Below are 15,713 nucleotides of genomic sequence, written 5' to 3' on the forward strand. Positions count from 1 at the left end.
TGATCTGCTGAGTAGGATGTGACCCTTTCGTAAGTTAGGGAGCATCTATATGGGGTTGTTAAACAGAAAGCTTGTGATGGTTCCTAAATAAAACCTTCAAATTCTCTCTAGATAGTAACTGGCCCAGAGTGGAAAAAAAAATCCTCTTGTAACTCACTGAAGGTTACTAACAGTCCTAACCGATGCTGGCAATAACTCTGTACCGTCTTTTCAAATGTAATATTCTTGTGATGTTTACACATTCTACGGATAGGGATTGTCTTAGTTAGGGTTTTACTGCTGTGAACAAACACCACGACCAATGCAAGCCTTATAAAGAACAACATTTAATTGGGGCTGGCTTACTGGTTCAGAGGTTCAGTCCAGGATCATCAAGTCAGGGACATGGCAGCATTCAGGCAGGCATGGCGCAGTAGAAGCTGAGAGGTAGAAGACTGACTTCCAGGCAGTTAGGGGGAGGGTCTTAAGACCACGCCCACAGTGACACACCTACTCCAACAAGGCCACACCTCCTAATAGGGCTGCTCCCCTGGGCCAAGCATACGCATGCCATCACAGGGATGACTGGGATTCAGGAGATAACTAACGTACTAGCTTCATTTGTCCTGTGTCATATAGTGCTCGTAAGTTAGGTTAGGAAGATAGCTCAGTGGGTAAAGGGCAAATCCCTGAGCCTGGTCCCTTGAACCCACGTAAAGGTGAAAGGTGAGAACCAACTTCATAACTTAGTGGCCTTTCCTAACATCTGTGCCCACACATACATCGGTAACACATATGAACAATAAATAAAGATTATTTGTATTCCAAAATGTCTTTACAGACTTTCATTCACAGCTGCTCTCCTCAACATCTCCTGGGAAATAATAAAGGAATAGTTTCTCCCTCAGATGTTACCAGCTGACTTACATCTAGACCAAATATGTGTTGGGCTTTTTTAAAAAATAATTATTTATTTTATGTGTATGTGTACACTGTAGCTGTCTTCAGACACACCAGAGGAGGGCATCAGATCCCATTACAGATGATTGTGCACCACCATATGGAATTAAACTCAGGACCTCTGGAAAAACAGTCAGTGCTCTTAACTGCAGAGCTGTCTCTCCAGCCCCAAATATGTGTTTTTGAGCTACCATTTCAAAGCATTGCTTGGTTTAAAAACCCCAGAGATGATCTCTAGGTCACTAAGAAGTTCCTAGCGCAGAGCACAGTCCTTGAGAGTTAGTGGATGTTCAATACCATCCTGACAACCTCCTGATTTACCTTATTTCCACCCAGGATGACATTAAGTACTAAAAAGTAAAAACATCTGTTAGCACATCTCCACAAAGTTAGGCACTTTCTGAGAAAGTGACTTCATACCCAAGGGATTCCTGGAAAGGAAGGAGCAGTCTGGCTACACCCTCCCTCCTGACCTGTTACTGTTCTTAACCTCCCCTGTCCAACACCTGACACACATCTGACTGCCAGAACACAACACTATCAGCTTGAAGTTGACTGCCCAGGTCTGGGACTTGGTTCCAGCCATTCTCTCCTTGTGTGGCCTTTACCAGACATTTCCCTCAGATCCTCTCAGATTTGCTATGTCCTCTCCTACAACATTGTTTCCCCACAGCTCAGCTCTTTATTTGGGTCTCTGCTCATACCCTTTCCCCAGGGGAGTCTCTGTGACTACTCCAGTAGTCTCCTTCACTCCCAATTTCTTTTTTTACTGTTTCATTTTTCCTTTAAAATCCTCTGTCACGCCGGGCGGTGGTGGCGCACGCCTTTAATCCCAGCACTTGGGAGGCAGAGGCAGGTGGATTTCTGAGTTCGAGGCCAGCCAGGTCTACAGAGTGAGTTCCAGGACAGCCAGAGCTACACAGAGAAACCCTGTCTCGAAAAAAAAAAAAAAAAATCCTCTGTCACCTTTCAACACTTTTACTATAGAAATTCACTATTACATAAATGGTAGCTACCCTGAGGACAGATTTGGTCTCTTCATCACTAAGTGCACACTTCCCTACATTTTTTTTTTCTTTAATTGCACCTGCAATAAATGGTAAATCTTTAAAATGGCATCTTGGGCTGGGGAGATAGCTCAGTGGTGAAGCACCTGTCCAGCATGGACAATGCCCCGAGTTCAACTGATGCCAAAAATAAAAGGGGGAAGAGATATCTTAGAGCTGAAAATATGGTGTATCCCCAGTGCCTAAAGTCTTGTGATACACAAACCTCACACTCGGTAATTACCCCTCAAAGGAAAGTGTTAAAAGTTCACTGTGACAATTTAAACATCTTTAATCTTCACAATTATCTAAAAATGTTTTCTGTTGCCACAGTTGCGAGGTAGAGCATAGTAATCATTTGGGAAGTCTGGGAGAGCAAAGAGAGAGCTGTGTTTGGTGTGCACAGTGTGTCAGGGTGCCTCTTCTCAGCTATTCCTCACACAGACCTCACTGATCACCAAGTTGCTTCCCCAGTGTTGTGCAAAAGCCCTTGAGAAATGAGTTTGTGGGCTGGAGAGATGGCTCAGTGGTTAGGAGCATTGACTACACTTCTGGAGGTCCTGAGTTCAATTCCCAGCAACCACATGGTGGCTCACAACCATCTGTAATGGGATCTGAAGCCCTCTTCTGGTGTGTCTGAAGAGAGGACAGTATACTCACATATCTAAAATAAATCTTTAAAGAAAAACTCCACAGAGTGCTATTGAGCCAGAAGCACAACACAGTACCCAGTGGGTAGGTACCCAGCCTACTTTGGCGGTGCCTAGGAGAGAGATTCTGGAATTGAAAAGGCAGGCTTGCCTGCACAAAAGGAGGAGCAAGATGAAACCAGCTGTGGGTGAGGCCAGCCCAGTGTAAGTGAGAGAATTATCTTCAATTATTTTCATGATGTCAGTGCAGTGTGCCAGCAAGTACCTGAGAATGCAGGTAAGAAGATGGTGAGTCTAGGAGAAATGTTAAGGAAGGGCCACAAGATGGACATGGCTCTGGAAAGACTCGAGGTGCTGGACACAGACCTAGTTCACTAAGAGAGGGAATCTAGGAAGATTGGGCTTGAGAAGTGGGGCATTGGCCTGGGCCATAAAGAGTTGGAGCTCAAGGTGAAAGGAAAACTCAGCTAATAAAGGATCCACTCTGTGTATTACTCAGTTGGTATCAGGTATTTAGAACACCAGTCAAGATATATGGACTCAGTCCTTTTGATCTGGGCATCCTGACAAAGACTTTGGGACCATGACCTTCACACCTTGCTCTGAATGGGTGTGACCCTACAGTCTTCAGCCTCTGCCTGTCATCTGCCATCTCTAGGCCGTTCCTCTGCTCCAGTGAAACTCCACTTGGGTGGCGGACCTGCCAGTTACTTTCTAGCCTCTTACCCAGTGTCTTGGTTGGATTTCTATCACAAAATCACCATGATCAAAACCAACTTAAGGAAGAAGGGGTTTATCTGGTTTATGGATCCTAGGCCACTGTCACTGAGGGAAGCAAGAAATCAGATGTGGAGCAAGGAGGCAGGAACCGAGATCATGGAGGAAGCCTGCTCATAAGGTTGATCCTTCTGGCTTGGCAGTTTAGTTTCTTATACACCACAGGCCCACTTGCTCAGTGGCCTAAGCTCTCCCCCATCAATCATCAATCAAGAAAATCCCCCTCAGGTTGCCTTCAGCAATCTGATGGTCTGATGGAGGCATTTTCTCAGTTGAGGTTCCTCTTCCCAGATAACTCTAACTTATGTCAAGTTGACAGAAAAAAAAAAAAAAAAAAAAAACACTAACCAGGATACCCAGACATCTTTCTTCATCACCTGTATGCTGAGTCTGGATGGCAAGCAGCGCCTGCTACATTTTCTCCCCGCAGTCCTGCCATCCGATCCTACCTGTGTAGTTTAGGTGCCCTTGTACTGGCACTTCATGGTCACTTCTTCAGAGCAGGACTCACATCTTATGGCTGTCCTTGTCCCCACCCCACCCATCTCCTGCACAGCCTTGGCACAGTACTGAATGAGTGAGCAAGCTAATGGAGCCTCTCCCATCAGTCATCTCAGCAAAGACTTCCAGTTGCTTAGTGGCCATTTAGAACCACAACTGATGACAGCTGATCCCGTCAGCCTTTGATCTGAGCAATGGGATTTACACCACAGGCTCTTGTTTGGAGGAATAGGCAAGGGTGGGGTGGGTAGGAATTGGCTGTTCTTTATGCTCTCTCTGTAGGTCCCAAGGCTGCCATACTCTTATTTAGGCAGTTGCTTTCCTCAAACATTGGGGAACAGAATAGAGAGTTGCAGGGAATGATAGCTCGCGTGTGGGCGTGTGGGATCTCGAGTCTTGTTAGGCTGTTGTGATTCCCAGTGCTCCAAGGAGACTGGAGCGTGGGACTCTCGACTGAGTTCACTCCATGTGCAGCACCGGGTGGGTGCTATGGGGCCCCGCCAGGTGGGGGGAGTTCTCACTCAGTCTGAAGTTCCTCAGGAGGTGGGGTGCAGGGCTCTCAGGTGGACCCAGGGAGAGGGCCACTACCAGCTCCAGGGTGGAAAGGCCAGGACAGGCTGGTGGCCTCCATTCTGGGGCTCTGGGAGGCCAAGACAGAATGGAGACGAGGAGCATGCAGGAGGGGCATGCAGGCATGACTGGCTCACACGCTGAGAGAATCGAGGGAGGGGGAAAAGAAGAAGGACACAGAGAAGCTCTCCACGGGAGATTAGACATGGCTCCGTAGTTGAGACCTTCTCTGAGGTCCCCCCATGGCAGGCCCCCAAAAGACATGAGGAGTCTGTGGGTTTTTCAGGCTTTATTTTCATAGCGATAGTAGTTGAATCTGGATGCACCCCCACCCCCAGGGTAGGCCTTTGGTTAAATACTGTTTGTAAGGAGAGTCTGGGAATAGAATACATAATTGGCTACACCCTCTGGCCTTTAGGTATCTCATTAATATGGAAATCTCTTGAGGCTGAGGCCTGTAGTCATGCCCTCTACCTGTGCTCTTTAGGAGGGGCTGCATTGCCCTGAACATGACTGAACAGCATAGATCAAATGGAGGTTTTAGACCGAGTGTCAGGACCCTGGGTTCTGGGGGCGTGGCCGAACACCTGCAGTTGTCCCTAATTTGTCCCGTCAGGGTCCAGGGTTCAAGATCTGTGCCCACCCAAGAACCAAGCTATCCTTAAGTGGTCCCACAGAGAGGGAAAGGGCTGCTACAGTAGTGTATTATGAATACACCAGCTCGCCTCTCCTGGTTCCTGGTAAACTGGCCACAGCCTGAGCTCCTGAATTCTGTTTAATAATCCTCACCAGGAGTGAGAAAGTTTCCTAGTAGCTATTTCTGGACAGCAGAGGGCAAGGGATAGCAGCTTCTCTTTAAAGCTTTTAAAGCTTGAAAGACCCTAGGGGAGTGACCTGATGGCCTGTCATTTGAATTTTACAGTTTCAATTGTGCGATGACATCAGGAAAGCTTGAGTGGAAAATAGGATTGAGATGTAAAGCTGATGGAAGAGGTTTATGGTGAGGCCAGGGACTATTGAGAAGCACTCTGGAGTTTCTCACACATCATTTCTTGATCTGTTACTGGTTATAGGAATGTGTTCACTCTGTAAAGATACATGAAGATATATATCTGAATGTCTCTGCATTTCTTAAACTCAATTTAGTCTCAGAGTCTAAAAATTACAAAAAAAGTAACAACATCCACAAACTTCAAGGCCAGCAAGATGGGTTGGTAGATAGAGGCACTGGCCACCCAGCCTGACAACCCTGGAACCCACAGAGTGGGAGAGAACAGACTCCTGAAAGTTGTTTTCTGACCTCCAGTGTGTACCATGGCATACGTTTACACATACACACAATGTAATAAAAATAAACCTCTATGCAATGATATCACTATAGCCATTGATATTGACAGGGTCATGAGACCCTTGAGCTAACCACAAGGCCCAGCTGAGAGCTTCTGCAGCCACAAAGGAGAGCACGAGTAAGAGACACAGTAGAGCACAGAAAAGGTTACAGACAGCTCTGAAGCATATAAAAAGATGTTCACCACAGATGAGATGCTCAACTTCAATCTTTTTTTGAGATTATAATAGTATTGTATCACTTCTCACTTCCCTCTCCTCCCTCCAAACCTTCCCACACACCCTTCCCTTGCTCTCTTTGTTGATTTTATATGTGTGTGTATGTATGTATACATGAAAATATAATACCTGGATGTTTCATATATATACATGTACACATATATACATATATACATATATATATATTTCAGTCTATATCATAATACTTCTATGTATGTTTCAGAGTTAGCCATTGGAGTTGTATAACCAATTAGTGTTCTCTAAGGAAGACAATTTTTCTTCCCACTTTTAGCATCCCGTAGCTGCCTGTAGTTTGTTGTAGGTTTTGTCTTGTTTTTCTCTGTGTAGCCCTGGCTGCCCTCTGAGTGCTGGGATTAAAGGTATTCACCGCCGCCACCACCACCACCCAGCTGTGTAGGGTTAAGGTCTCCTGAGCTTCCCCTGACCTGCTTTGGCATGTCTGTTGTTTGTATAGATTGTCTTTGTTCAGCTAACGTTTAGGCACTCATGTAATGCGACTATGGGTGTAGCTTTTTACTTTACTAGGAGACACTCTCTCACAGAAAAATCCCTGATCCTTAGGCTCTTACACTCTATCTGCCCAGTCTTCCAGAATGATCCCTGAGCCTTAGGTGCAGGAGTTGTTTTGTAGATGGATCCTTTGGAACTGGGCCCCACAGCTCTGCTGTCAATTGTTTATGGTTTTCAGCGTTGGTCTTGGTGCTTTGCAAAGAGAAGACTTCTTGAGGAGTGAAGACTACACTTACTTTGAATATAAGGACAAACATCTAGAGTGAAGTAAGGGACTGTGCCGGTTTAGCAAGGTGCTGGCTGTAGGTTCTTCCCCAGGCTTCAGTCTTTCAGGGATAAGTGTTTATTACCAGTGTGCTGAGGACCATTTTCAACCTATTAGATGACAGAAGTTCACAGTTTGATGGTCTCCATTCCATCAGGTGGAGATGGAGAAGTGGGTGCAGAGAGGTAGCAGGTCAATTCATGCATTGCTGGTCAAACTCTGAAGTGAACAGCCCTGTTGATTTGGTAAAATCAAAACTAAAAGTCTAGCTATTTACACAACATCTAATCATTCTGGTTGTTGGGGGAGGGGGGGAGGTAGCAGCACATGAAAGGTTTGCCTGTCTGCTCAGAGTGAGTGGGTGGAGACCTTACTCTGTGTCTGTTTCCTATGTCTGCCTTCAGTTCTGTCTAACACCAGTCCTGCCCTAGTAACCCTTGAGCACCCACGTTTCACACCTTCTCTGGAAACACTGTTTTCTGTCTGCCATGTCTAACTGTCTGTTTCTCTCATCTTTTGTGTTCGACTTGCCAATATTGTTTCAGCTTTAGTTTTTGTTTGTTTGTTTGTTTTTTGTTTTTTTTGTTGTTGTTGTTTTGTCTTTTGAGACAGGGTTTCTCTGTATAGCCCTAGCTGTCCTGGAACTCACTCTGTAGACCAGGCTGGCCCCAAACTCAGAAATCCGCCTGCCTCTGCCTCCCAAGTGCTGGGATTAAAGGCATGCGCCACCACCACCCGCCCCGGCCAGTCTTTTTTTTTTTTTGAATTTATTTATTTATTTTGTGTAAGTACACTGTAGCTGTCTTCAGACACCCATATGAGGGCATCAGATCTCATTATGGATGGTTGTGAGCCACCATGTGGTTGCTGGGATTTGAACTCATGACCTCTGGAAGAGCAGTCAGTGCTCTTAACCACTGAGCCATCTCACCAGCCGCCCCCCCCCCCCCCCCGCCAGTCTTAATTGGCTTTATTTGCAGTTCTAAAATCAGGCAGCAGTCCAGACCAAAAAGGGTTCAGAACACCCCACTCCACCACATGGGCAGGTTATATTATTTACAGACAGAGAATTTCTCTCCTCTTTTAAAACTCCAAAACAAAGTGGAGAAAGAACCATCAAAACCAAAACTCACAAAGCCCCTTCTATCCAGGTTCCTTCTGAAGTGTTGCGGCCCGAGCTGCCCCACGTTTGGGGGCCAGAAATGTTGAGAGCCGCTCTACCCCACGTTTTGGGGCCAAAATGTCTCAGACTGTTCTGTCAATTTTGGAACCCGCACTGCCAAAAGCCTTGGGGACTAACTTGTTAGCCCGCACTGCCCCAAGCAGCTCCGGTCTGCAGGTCGGGGTTCAGCAAGAGGGAGAGAGAGGACGGACTCGAAGAATGGAGACTAGACAGAGTGTGATTCAATCCCGTTTATTCTTCAGTCTTTCTTCTTCTCTCCAAGTCCCTAGTTCCTAGCACCTAATCCCTAGTGCCTCCAAGTTCCAAGTTATTTCTTCCAAGTGCTAAGTGCCTAATGTCTAATTCTAAGTTCTTCCTCCAAGTGCCTAATACCTAATAAGTCTTCTGCCTCAATGCCTAATTCCTACTCCAAATTGTACTCTAAGTTGTACTCTTTAACCTAATTCCTAGTTCCAAGTTGTACTGTTAATGTCTAATTACTAACTCCAAGTTGTACTGAACTCTTCTGCCTGCCTCTTGCCTTTTATATGTCTCACTTCTAAGCCACGCCTCTAAGTCATGCCTTTAAGTCATGCCCTTAGGCCTTGTCTCTAAATCTGATCTCTAAGTCATGCCCTTAAGCCTCAGCTCTAAATCACAGCTTTAAGTCTCACACACCCAAGGGAAGATCCTAGGTATCTAAAGCAAGATGTTATCAGAGTGTGCTCAGCTGTTGTAGGCTATTGTAATCAAGTCTCTTATCAGGGTATATGGCTCAAGATGGCTGTAAGGATGATAGCCGCCTTCTGTCGGCTCCCCACACTGAAGCAACTGTCCTTTTCCTCTTCAGAGCTTTAGTCAGCATTTCTACTTACACTCTATCTATCTATCTATCTATCTATCTATCTATCTATCTATCTATCATCTCTTCCTGAATAACCTCCTTCTATTGCTGAGTCCAGTAACCATGGTTGAAGTCCAGGCACTGTCTGGCACTAGGCACAGCCTCCTCTTGACTACTTTTGGTAGAGACTAAAGAAGTAATACAATAACAAACGAAGCATTGAATTGATCTTTTGAAAAGATAAATAACAACTAACCTTTAGCCAACTAATCAAAAGAGAAGACCCAAACTAAAATTCGAGACTAGGGACTGGGGAGATGATTGGGGGGGGGGGGTTAAGAGCACTTCCTGTTCTTCCAGAGGGTCCAAGTTCAGTTCTTGGTACCCGTGTTGGGCATGTCCCAGTAGCCTGTAACTCTAGCCCCCAAGGATCCACAGCATCTTCTGACCTCTGGACACCAAATGGGTACACATACACAAATAAATAAACCTTTAAAATTGGATATGCAAACATTGGATATGCAGGGACATTACAGATTTCAATGAATTACAGAGGATCTTCAGGGTTCTACTTTGAAAATTTATATTGTAAAAACTGGGAAATCTAGAAGAAATGGTAAGTCCCATTCCTAGACACAGGGTCTGACTGAATTCTATGAAACCTCTCCCACAGCGACCAACCTAGTGTCTGCTGCAACTGCAAATCTCCATCAACACTATCTCCTGTGCAGATACTTGGTGTTAACTCTAAATTCCCAGGAAGAGAAACAGTGGTTTAATTTGTAAAGTCACCTTCAACTTTGTATTACACACACACACACACACACAGAGGCAGAGAGAGAGAGAGAGAGAGAGAGAGAGAGAGAGAGAGAGAGAGAGAGAGAGAGAGAGACACTTAGTCAAGGACTTCTGGGACTTACAGATGAGACCCAGGAAAGTGTGGTGCCTGTGGAGCTGGTAGTGCCTCTGTCTCTGGCAATTCCTCACTCTAAAGCATGCTTCCTTCAAAGACCACAAATGCCAGAAGCTGCAGGCTGCATCAGAGATGTTGGGAGGAAGAGGTCAATGAGCCCTCCAGCTGTGTGGTTGCTTTAACCATCTCAGGGAAGCAGCACAAGGGCTGGGCAGTAGGGACTTAGAAGAGCTGGATTCCTCCCAATCACTTCACAGTTAGCACTTCCTGTGAGTCCCTGAGCAAGCTACTGTACTGTCTTGAGTCTCTGTTCAGACCCTTGAGAAGTGGAACACCCAACCTATCTGCCAACTTAGAAGAATTGCTTTGAGGACCTGGCACTGGGTTTTGCCTGATACTTGTTGGCTTGGGAACTTACTTGAAAGTTAGCTACTCCAGGAAGCCCTCTGGCTGGATCTGCTGGGGGTAGGAGGGCAGGCTGGACTTGAGCAAGGTTTCTGCCCTGTTCCTCCTTCCTTTTCTACTGGTTATTTTACAGTATTCTTAGAAGATGGTGGGGTGCTGGGGTGCCTACAGAAAGGAAAAGGTGCAGGCTGGAGAGATGGCTCAGTAGTTAAGGGGACTGGCTGCTCTTCAATTCTCAGCAACCACTTGGTGGCTCACAAACCATCTATAATTCGATCCGATGCCCTCTTCTGGCATGCAGGTATACATGTAGATAGAGCACTCATAGACATTTTTTTTTTTAAATGTCAAAAAGGTAAAGAAAACAATTGAGAAAGAAAAAGGAAAAGCTGCCCCATGCTCCCCTGCCCCTCCCTCTCACTCTACAGAGAGCACCACTATGGTTTAGCACACACCCTTCTGGGGCTTGTAGAAGTGTATATCTATAATCTCAGAAGTTGGGAGGCTGAGGAGGGAAGATCCCAAGTTCAAGGCCAGCATGAGCTATAGTGAAACCCTGTCTCAAACAACAACAACAACAAAAATAAACAAAAACTCAAAGCCCAATCACATTTCTGTGTATATACAATTTAAATGCATATACGGGGATATATCTATACACATGATTTTGTTCTTAAATGTTATGAAATGTCACACACCCCCTTTTTGTACCTCACATTTTCCTTTTGTCATTGTATATTGCCAACCTTTCTCTATGCAAGCTACCTAATTCTAATTCTGGACATTTTACAGGTATATTTAGTCAGCTACCTTTCATATGCCATTAAATTTTAAAATATTACCAATAGCACATTAAAGTGCTTCTCAACTAAATTTATATGCTTCTAAAGTTATTTTTGAAGTGAAATTGGTGGCACACATGTCTATGTTTGGTGTAGAGGGAAGGCCATGATTGAGAGCCGAGAAAAGGAGAGCCCCACCCTGAACCCCTGGAAGCCACTGCTTTCTCTGCAGGGCATACAGAACTCCTTAGTGTGGGCCTGGAGAAGCGCACACAGCTTTTAAGTTATAAGCTCCCTTCCTCTGACTTCAGATACTCTCTATTGCCCTCCCTAAGCACCTTCTTTTAGTGCACACCCAGAACCAGGAGCTTCCTCTCACAACCATTTGACCTCACTACAGAGCAGGGTTGCAAACTAGAAAGAATATTCACCAAGGACTAACCTACTCAGACACCAGAAGAAAGCCTCATTCTGATTTCTCAGGATCTTTTATTTAGTGAATTTCCAGGGACTTCACAGCACGCACACACACACACACACACACACACACACACACACACACACAAAGAAAGACAGAGGCAGATGAACCGAGAATGCACTTGTAGAGTCTGAGCTGCTGGTGGAGGCTTAGCTGAAGCATGAACAGGTTCACACCTCCTTCTGCCAGGTCTCATTAGCATGTAGACAGAGTTGATTTGGGTCCACACTCCTACCCATCCTCCCACCCACTTCAGAGCAAGCCAGAGCCAGCCTGGAGGAAGCATCCTTGAAGGACTTTGTCATCTGACCTAGATACTCCCCAGGAACTATCCCATGCAGCAGAAGTGTTGTAGACTTGCCTGCAACCTTTGTGAAGAGGATGGAGAGGAACTACCCAACAGAGCATGTAGATAGATGTCCCTGGCTCTGATGCTGGAGACAACAGTTCTGTATATTTAAGCCACAGCCCAGTGTGCATTTCCAGTACAGTAAAGGGATACAGACGCTGTCTTCAGGCTCTCTCCACTCTCAAATCACACAGAAACCAAGCCAGTGGAAGGCAGTGTCCAAGATGCAAGGCCACAGAGCTCCATCTTGCTGACTTAGAGACAGGAGAGGGGCCAAGAGGTTCGTGGTGGGAAGAAAAAGGTGGCTGTAAAGTGAGAGCAGGCCTGAGCTCTGAGCTTTGGTCCTGTCCTTCCTGCCCACACTGGACAAATCGCTAGACCTTGAAGGCCGTGGCTCCCCCGCTTACTGGCAACTGGAAACAATCACTTTTTTAATCCTGTTTTTTTTTCTCAAAAGCATTGCTAGTAATATCAAGATGGTTGAGGGATTTGGAATATCTCCAGGTCCTGTTTATTTGTTTTACTCTTTTTAAGGAACATGTTCAGAGCAGTAGAGGAGGAGAGAGTGGGAGAGAAGACGTCGCTAACGGTTTGAAGAATACGGTAGGAAAGGCCAAGTATTAGATACTGTGTTATTAATTTATTTAGCAATTGACTTAAAGCACTGCATGTATTGTACTGCTCACTTGTAAGCATGACTTCATCTGCTACCTGGAACAGAGTGACCTGGAGGAACAGCTGAAAGAATGGGCCATTGCCTTAACGGCCTGACCACAAAAGTTCACACCTGCCAACTCTAATGTATGTCTTTCAAAACAACCTGCTGGTCGGTCGCCATGAACAGTTCTGTAAAATCTCACTGGTTTGTCTGCTCCACCTTATGGTTTTAGGGTATAAAATGAAACTCGGAGTCTGGCCCCAATGAGCGTGGAAGAGAGTAGACATCACACTATGGTCGGAGAGCCCTTTACAGGCTTCAGTGCCCGGTCTGATTTGTATTCTCATTTCATACTCTAAAGCCACATGGTGAGGCAGGCAAGCAAGCAGGACTTTACAGAAGCCTAAGCAGAAGTCAGCAGGTGGCTAAGGGCAACGCCCATTGTTTTCGCTATTCCCCTAGGTCAAGCCGTTCCAGGTTAGCAAGTGAAGTCCCGCTCAGCAAATAGACACTATAAGCAGTGCTTTAGGTGAATTACTAAACAAACCAGTAGATTGAGGCCTAATAATTTGTCTCTTCTACTTTACTCTACTTCAGGAATGCAAACGGGACCCAGGACAGAGGCCTTTGAAGGAGCTCTCCTGCCTCCAGTCCACTGCAGTACTTCTCTGCACTTTGATTCCACTCTAGTGTTGGAGTGCTTATTCCAGAAAGATCCAGCAATAGCTTCTTAAGAACACTGCGCCACTGGCATCTTGGTGGGTCCTTTTAGATAGGCGATTTGATAGCCGGTTCTTAACCTAGATTGTAGGACAGATTTAGGGAGCCCCTGATCCCACCAAAATTGTGGGCTTGGGGTTTCTTCCCTTCTACTCAGTTTCCAGAATTTTCAAGTTCTCCTCTAAACAAAACTTGTTGTCTTAACATGGTCTAGGGCACATTTTAAAAATATATTTCATGAGCCAGGGCACCATGTCTTTAATCCCAGGACTTGCAGATCTCTGAATTCCAGGACGGCCTGGTCTACATAAAGATTCTCTGTCTCAAAAACCAAACAGACAAAATGTAAAACTCTACCTACAGTAGAGCTGCTTAGTAACCTGCTGTTTTATTCCATCTCAGGGTTGGAATCTGAAAGGCTCCTGTATTGAAGGTTTAGCTGCCAGTACAGGCTTGGGGAGGTGATTAGATTCTGAAGACTCTGACCTCATTAGTGGGTTAATCCCATGATGGATTTACAATATGGTTATGTTATATAGAAAATGGGCCACTTCCAGCCCCTTCCTGTCTTTCCGCTTCCCAGCTGCCACCAGGCGAGCAGCTCTGCTGGGCTCCTCCTCTAGCCATGGTGTCTGCCTCACCATAGATTGGACTCTGGGTGGGCTGAGACATCTGGAACTGTGAGCAGAGGTGAACCCCCTTCTAAGTTCTATTCCCAGGAATTTGTTACAGCGAGGAAAATTGACCACCTGTATAACATGAAAATTTGTTTCTTTAATATTGTTTCTCTTTCTGAAGCAGGGTGTCATTGTAGCCCTGGCTGGCCTCAGATTCACCTCGGAGCTAAGGATACTGTTGCACTTCTGATCGCCCACCTCCCCTTTCACAATGCTGGGGAAACAAGCACACTCAGCTTATGGGGCTTGAGGGTGGAACCCAGGGCTGCATGCATGCTAGGAAGGTGCTCTGTTAACTGAACTACAATTGCTCACAGTTAGCAAACATGTTTCATAGAAGCGTGTTCAATCATTACTTACCTGAGCCTAACTTAACAACCCTCCTTCTGTGAGCCACTTAGAATATTTTAGTTGCTTTTGTGGTACGGAGAGAAGCCCGATGAAGAATATGAGCAAACAAGAAGAAAACCACTGAAAAGGTAAACACTGAACTAAAATGAGTTTTTTAAAGGCACAGAAGGATGTCAAAGTATCTTGCTGTGAGCAAGAATAACCAATCAGGAACCCTTACGGTATTAACACTCATTTCCAACCAATTATTTTTAAGTCAACAGTTATCTCTTGGGAAGCTCCTGTTTTATGTCAGACACTGTGACAGATGCTTGGGGACTCAACAGCAGCCACTGACCTGGGACATAGCAACAAGGAGGAAGCAACCCAGACCCTGTTCTGTTCATAAAGGCTTTGTCTAAGCAGCCGCAGGAGGAAGCACGAGATGACTTTCTTCTCATCCTGTGCCCCAGCCACACTGCTTGTGAGACTATGAGACGGCTGCATGTGTCAGGCTTAGTGGAAGCATCCTTCAAGTGGACAAGAAGCACAGATGCTTCACCAAACACCTCACCTTGCCGATCATCCAGGAAGCTCATCACCCCCTCGCTCCACTCCTTCCTGCTAGTTTGAAATTTTTCCTGATTCAGCTGCAACTTCCATCTTGGAGGGGTTTTTTTTGTGTGTGTGCTTGTGTGTTTTGTTTTGTTTTGTTTTGCTGTTTCTCTGACCGGCTGAGAACTTCACAAAGCAAGTCTGTTATTGTCTTTAGCCTTTAGATCTTTGGGCAAAGCACCCCATCTTGTGGTCTACTTCTCCAGTCTATAAAGTCCTTCCCTGACAGAAGAGGCTGCAGGCTCCCTGTTGATTCATCTAGCCCACACAAGCTCAGACCTTCTATCAGAGAACAGATGGCTCACAGCATGGGGGCAACACGGCCCAGACCTTTGAGGACAGATTGTGCTGGTGACACTGGGAAAGGCTCTGCTGCATCCACAGGTGTTGGGGGAGGAGGAGACAGCTCTAGTTGTGAGACCTAATACTGTCTTTCCAGTAATAGCTTGTTTGCCTGTGTCTTAGAGCAGAACCTCTCTCTCTCCTAAGTGTGGCTGACCTCTGGTTTGGATCCAGCTGGTTCAGATAAGCCTGAACCTGGAACTAAGCAATGATTTCAAAGATGAGTCCAGATGCAGACACCTTCAAAAGACTCTTGCTAGATCCTGCCAAATGTGTTTCTTAGAAGACTCAGTTCATTCATGGTATCTTATCTGGGGTGAGTTTGGGGTTCAGATTTCATGGGATTGTAGGAAGGGAACACAGGATTGTCCTGCATATGACATGCCATTTCCAGGCAAGTCATGGCAGCACCTCACAACCAGACAGCAATCTCCATGGAGAGTAGAATAAACAAGGGCTGGCTAATACTGTCAGGCTGACAGGATGTGGACTTACCTAGGAGGCTAGCCTCCCAGCATGCCATGAGAAATCTCTTCAAATTCAAGGCCAGCTTGGTCTATATAGTGAATTCCAGGACAGATAGGGACACACAG

This window comes from Arvicanthis niloticus, chromosome 2, assembly GCF_011762505.2.
Source record: "Arvicanthis niloticus isolate mArvNil1 chromosome 2, mArvNil1.pat.X, whole genome shotgun sequence".
Taxonomy (NCBI): domain Eukaryota; kingdom Metazoa; phylum Chordata; class Mammalia; order Rodentia; family Muridae; genus Arvicanthis; species Arvicanthis niloticus.